Genomic DNA, 7268 nt, shown 5'->3' on the forward strand with positions numbered 1-7268 from the left:
GTTATTACTGCGGGGTGGCGCATTACTGACATACCAGTGAAGAGGTCTGGTTTTCACAACCATTCCCACCTTCACTCGTTCACACACACCCTCCCCCTTTTTCTCATGTTGTATGATATCTACCACTTACTCTCCACCCACCAGGGGTTTATGATTGCTTTTAACACATTCCTTGCATGTACTAATGTAAGATCGCTTTCACATGCTTACACTCGTAATCTCCATTGGTAACAGAGATGAACCCGTTGGGTGAATGACTAAAACGCATGATGGAGTCTGTGGTTATGAAAGCGCTGCGGGTCTCACAGCTGTATCGTACCACTTCTTGAGTGTCGAGAGACATGGAGAGAGAAGTTGGAAGAGGAAGAGTGCTGTTCTAGGTGAAGGGTCGGTTTTGGTGTTTTCACATGAGATGTATCCCATGTTTATCTCTGTTCCCTCTCCCTGTTGTGCTGTTTGAGTACCTTGAGACAGATCTCCTCATTCTCCATGCATGTATATTTGTGAGCAGTCGTGAGCTCAAAATGGGTAGCAGGACTGTTCTGGTCACGGATAGTATAGGGGAAAACTATAATAATTAGCTCAATGCTAACTGACCATTTAATTATGCATATAGTTAAGGATGTATGGTTTTCAGCTTTAAAAGAAGGAGGAAATGCTTCACATTTTTTTGTTGTTAATGTCAAAGTTTGTGTGTTCATTCAAACTCTGCTTGATCCTTAATTAGCATAACAGAACTCATGGGTTTGCATGAACATACTTGAAGTTGCACTGGATAAAAATATAAAAAAATGTATAAATGTTTGCAAAACAAAACAAAAAAACTAAAATACAACACAGACATTAAATGCAATAAGGAAATGCATTGCTTCATGAAGTGAATTATTGACTGTTAAGAACCATCAAAATGATGATGATTATTATTATTATTAGTTTCTCTCTTTTTTGAAGTTTTTATGCTCTCAGCAGTAAAAATGTGATTGTATTTAGTAAATTGTATTCATTGTATTTAACGTAGTAAATTGTGTTATTTTATAAATGTAATAATAATATTTATAAAATAATATAATTTATTTACTACATTAATGCGGAAAAGCATGAATGCACAGTAAGTTGCATTAGATATTGATAAAATATTAATAAATGTATAAATATTTGTTAAAAAAAAGTCAAAATACAACTCAAACTAAATTAAATACAACAAGAAAAAGCATGGTTTCATGCAGTGAATTTTTGGCTGTTGAGAGGATGAAACTGTCAAAAGAGTCATTTATACATAAGAGTGACATTTGAAAATCAATAATAATAATAATATAATTTATTTTGCTACATTATACAAAATCAGGAAAAGCATGCAGTGAATTATTGGCCGTTGAGAGCATGAAACCATCAAGGAGAAACAGTTAGAAACCAACAACAATAATAATAAGAAGAACTATGTATTATTATTATTATTTATTATGAATAAAAAAGCATTTTAATACCATGCTGATTTGTCAGTTTCCTGCAGAACTAAATCTTATTCCTGAAGCAAAAGTGGTTGAGAACCACTGCATACTTTCTCTGACGACTATTTCTGAATGATAAACAGGAAGAGAGGCTGCCTAGCTTTATTGACAGGTAGTTCTGATAGAGGCCGAGGCTCAGCATATCTGATTCGATTAGCAGAGAGATCCATTTCCACAGGAAGTCATCCTACACCTCTCACTGTACCACTTCCTGTTGGGGGCTGTAGCAGAGGAAGCTGCTCAAGTTTCACATCAGAAAGAGTTTCACGCTAGAAGATATTAATCTAATCTAAAGAAGATTTAAAGGCTACAAGGCACCAAAACTGCATGCTCTGCCCTGAATTGGGCATTGTATCTGTGTCACGCCCCATTTCTCTCCACAGGAGGTTTCAGCGGGTGCTGCCACCCTCTGGAGAACATTTAATTTTTGCCAGGACAAGAGGTCTCCTTTAAACTTTGCCCTGGGGTCATGCCTGACTCTCATGAGCGCTGAAGTCCTGTGGGGGTAATTACTAGAACAGATGCCTCAGCAGCCGTGGAAACACTCAGGAGCTGTGGTAGACGGGCTCCTTTATATCGCTCATATTCTGAACTCTGACCTGTAGAGAATTTATTGTGAAGCAATTAGCAATGTAATTCTAAAGATGTTGTAAATGGTATTTTTCAATTAATTCTGAAACATTTGAAGAATTGTTATTGTAATGCACCAAATAATACACTCATTGTAGGGTTTTAATTAAAAGTGTAAACACGTTTAATTACATTTACAAACTAAGAATTATTGTGATGCACTTCATGAATATTAAATAATGCCACTTCACAGCCAAGAAGTAGTTGCATTGTTATCATAACAGCGTCGTAACAGCGTTGAAGAAGATGTGCTGTCCCGATCTAGAAGCGCTCTTCATCAACTGTAAGCCGTTCTACTCACTGGGAGTTTTCCTTGTTCATTCTTGTAATTTACATTCCTCCGTAAGCATGTGTGAACACAGCGTTACAACGGCTGGCTGATCAGACACAGAACAACACCCGGACTCTGTTATAATCATTCTTGGTGACTTTAATAAAGCAAATCTCTCCCGTGAACTTCCAAAATTCAAACAGCACGTTACATGGCCTACCAAAGACAGTATACTGAACCACACCACAATAAAGGATGCGTTGCACTCTCTGTCCCACGGGCAGCTTTGTGGCTCTCTGATCACTGTTTGGTTCATTTTACCGACCTACAGGCAGAAACTGAAATCAGCTAAACCTGTAATAAGGACTGTAAAAAGATGGACTAATTAAGCAGAACAGGATTTACAAGCCTGTTTCGACTGCACTGACTGGAGTATTTTTGAAGCTGCAGCCACCGATCTGGACGAGTTCACAGATACTGTAATTTCATACATCAGTTTCTGTGAGGATTTGGCATCCCTACCAGGACTTATTTAACTTTCAACAACAACAAACCATGGTTCACAGCAAAACTCAGACAGCTCCATTAGGCTAAAGAAGATGCTTACAGGAATGTGGACAGAGTCTTGTATAAACAGGCCAAAAACACACTGGCAAAGGAGATCAGATAGGCTAAGAGGAACTACTCCAAAAAGCTGAGAAACCAGTTTCTGCCAATGACCCTGCATCAGTGTGGAAATGACTGTAAGACATCACAAACTACAACATACACAAACTACAACATACACAAACTTCACTTTGTTGAATCAACAACTAGCCAACGATTTGAATGAGTTCTATTGCAGGTTTGAAAAACCCGGTCTCACACCACACACCCATTCTGACCATCTCGCTCCATGGATCCATCAACACCTCCAGCAACCCCCCCTCTCCCCCATCCTGCACTTCGGATCAGTGAATATGGTGTGTCAGGTGTTCTGGAAACAGAAGACAAGAAAAGCACCAGACCCAGACAGTGTTACACCAGCCTGTCTAAAAGCCTATGCTGACCAGCTGGACCACATCTTTTCACAGATCTTCAACAGATCACTGGAGCTGTGCAAAGTCCCTTCCTGCTTCAAATGCTCCACCATCATCCCCATTTCAAAGAAACCCAAAACAGCAACAGGTCTGTAGCTTTAACGTCTGTGGTCATGAAATCATTTGAAAGCCTGGTACTGACCCACCTGAAGGAAATCACGGGACCCTTGTTGGACCCCCTGCAGTTTGCTTACTGTGCAAACAGGTCTGTGGATGATGCAGTCAACATGAGACTGCATTATATCCTACAACATCTGGACAAATCAGGGACTTCTGTGAGGATCCTGTTTGTGGACTTCAGCTCGGCTTTCAACACCATCAACCCAGCACTCCTCCTGTCCAAACTAACCCAGCTCTCTGTGCCCACCTCCATATGTCAGTGGATCACCAGCTTCCTGACAGATAGGCAGCAGCTAGTGAGGCTGAAAAAATTCTCATCTAGCACCCGCACCATCAACACTGGTGCCCCTCAGGGATGTGTGCTCTCCCCACTGCTCTTTTCCCTGTACACCAACGACTGTACCTACTGACCCCTCTGTCAAGTTCCTAATGCTTGCAGACGACACTACAGTTATCGGCCTCATCCAGAACGGTGATGAGTCTGCATTTAGAAGCAAGGTTGAGCAGCTGGCTGTCTGGTGCAGTCTGAACAACCTTGAGCTTAACACACTCAAAACAGTGGAGATGATAGTGGACTTCAGGAGAAACCCCCCTGCACTCCCCCCACTCACCATCATGAACAGCACTGTAACAACAGTGGTGCACCTGGGCACCACCAACAGTTCCTGGGCTCAACCATCTCTCAGGACCTGAAGTGGGAGTTTGACATAGACTCTATAGTCAAGAAGGCCCAAAATTGATTGTACTTCCTTTTCCAGCTGAGGAAGTTCAACCTGCCACAGAAGCTGCTGATACAGCTCTACTCTGCAGTAATTGAATCTGTCCTCTGCACCTCTGTAACTGTCTGGTTAAACTCAGCTCAGCTACTAAAACTGACCTCAGAAGACTACAGTGGATAGTCCGGACAGCTGAGCGAATCACTGGTACAACCCTCCCCACTCTTCTAGAACTGTACTTATACAGAGTGAGGAAAAGGGCTGGCAAAACCATTCTGGACCCCTCACACCCAGGCCACTTCCTCTTTGAACTGTTGCCATCTAGTCGGTGCTACAGAGCGCTGAGCACCAGAACGGCCAGGCATAAGAACAGTTTCTTCCCTCAGGCAGTCCATCTCATGAACAGGTAACTTGGCAATAAACGTGTAACACACAACACCATACTTCTTATTCACATTTCCTTGCATTTATACATAACACACCTGTACACACAAATACCATCTATTCTCTATTTTGTATATTGTGTTTTTCTTCAAAAAATTGCTGTATTTTGCTATTTCCTATTACTTATTCTATTTTTATAATCTATCACTGGCATTCTGTTTGTGCTGTGGAAGCTTCTGTCACCATAACAAATTCCTTGTATCTGTAAACATACCTGTTAATGAAGTTCTTTCTGATTCTGATATTAAAACATTAAAAATGTTAAAATAATATGAATAATATTCATATGTGTGTTTGTGTTTGGTTTACAGAAGTGTTACAGAGAAATTCTAGCTTTTATGTGGACTCTGTGTTGGCTAACCGGGTCCCTGAGTCTGTAAATAGAGCAATAATTTAGCAAATGGAAACACATGCACTTAATCACAGCTCAAGTCTTCCATCTAGTGGTTATAAGTTCTCTTGACATCACAGGAGAGCTCTGTCTGTCCGGAGAGCGCTGTAAAATGATGGTAGCTAATCTAACACACGAAATCTCACTTGAGCTGAATGGCGCTGTTGTGCCTCTTGAGTGAGACTCCAGAGAAAAAAATGTGTTAAGAACTTCAGTGTCATAAATCTATCTGCTCAAGGAGTAGCTACTGTAATGGACACATGCAGCAAAAGCACGAGAGGATTTTGTATATTTCTAATTTATATTATGTTGCAATGAATTTATTTTCATGTCATGAATTTGATTATTTAAATGTTATAAAAAAAATTTTTTTTAAAATGTTCTGTATATTTCCAGTTTCAAAATAAATAAATAAATAAATAATTTCCCAGATTTCTAATATGGTCTTAGACTTTATAACATCCAAGTGAAACAACAAACAATGTCTTTAAGCGTCACTGTAATTATTCTAACATAAAGCTGTAAATTAGAGGGAGGTCCATCATGAGCAGATGCTTCCCTGTTGTCACACAATTATCAGATGTTCTCTGCATTGATCATCTGAGATCATGTGAAACTCACACTGGTGGGATGAGGGAGACTGGATTGTGAGTGTAGGACAGCAGGAGGGAGAAGAGGAAATCAAAGTGAAAATTACGTCTGTGTAAAAACCAGTGAAAGAGAGTAAACAATTAGAACAGAATAGAATAGAAGGGAATAAAAAGAAAACAATATATAGAAAAGTCCACTGGCAGCTGTTAAATGCTGATAAATCATAAAACTAAGCTAAAGCGCTGTGTGTGTGTGTGTGTGTGTATATATATATGAAAATATGACGAATTAATATAACATAAAATGAAATTCGCCATATTTTAATTTGTATTATTAAATATATTGAAATATAGACTATCTAGTTCTAAATTCTCATTATCATTTAACCCTTGTGCGCTCCTCATTTGGGAGTCACACTCATGGTCATGAGCAGATGCTTCCCTGTTGTCACACAATTATCAGATGTTCTCTGCATTGATCATCTGAGATCATGTGAAACTCACACTGGTGGGATGAGGGAGACTGGATTGTGAGTGTAGGACAGCAGGAGGGAGAAGAGGAAATCAAAGTGAAAATTACGTCTGTGTAAAAACCAGTGAAAGAGAGTAAACAATTAGAACAGAATAGAATAGAAGGGAATAAAAAGAAAACAATATATAGAAAAGTCCACTGGCAGCTGTTAAATGCTGATAAATCATAAAACTAAGCTAAAGCGCTGTGTGTGTGTGTGTGTGTGTGTGTGTATATATATATGAAAATATGACGAATAAATCATAAAGCTAAGATAAAGCGCTGTGTGTGTGTGTGTGTGTGTATATATATATGAAAATATGACGAATTAATATAACATAAAATGAAATTCGCCATATTTTAATTTGTATTATTAAATATATTGAAATATAGACTATCTAGTTCTAAATTCTCATTATCATTTAACCCTTGTGCGCTCCTCATTTGGGAGTCACACTCATGGTCTTCGCGGTCAAAAGTGACCGGACACCTGAAATGTAACTTTTTTTTTTCTTTAGTAAAATCAATCTAATATATTTTTGTTCAATAATATTTTTCCTTTTGTATTTTGAGAGGATTTTATGGTACTAATGAATATTTATGCAATAATTGTGATAAATTTTTCCCATTGAAAATAATAATAAAAAAAAAATTCTAATTTTTTCAAATTATTTTTCAATTAATGAAGTTTTTCTGATTAAAATAGTGACTAGGCCTTTAAAATCCAATTTTTGTAAGCAGAATAGCACCTCCTGGTGAGAGCAAAAAAAAAGAAAAACATGTAATTTCATGGAGGACGAAACTATGGAGGACGAAACCTGCAAAAACAATAAATAAAGTAATATATTAGACGATTTGCAGAATTTAAAATTATTTACATAGGCAGCACTTCCAGTCAACCTTTTGAGCCCTCTTGAACTGGCTGTCTGTCATTGGAAGGCACATGAAACCACCTCCTGCATTGATGGCATTCGATCTGAAAAAAGAAAGAAAGATAATAATCTAATC

The sequence above is a fragment of the Sinocyclocheilus rhinocerous genome, unplaced genomic scaffold (assembly GCF_001515625.1).
Source record: "Sinocyclocheilus rhinocerous isolate Xijiao unplaced genomic scaffold, SAMN03320098_v1.1 scaffold1595, whole genome shotgun sequence".
Lineage (NCBI taxonomy): Eukaryota > Metazoa > Chordata > Actinopteri > Cypriniformes > Cyprinidae > Sinocyclocheilus > Sinocyclocheilus rhinocerous.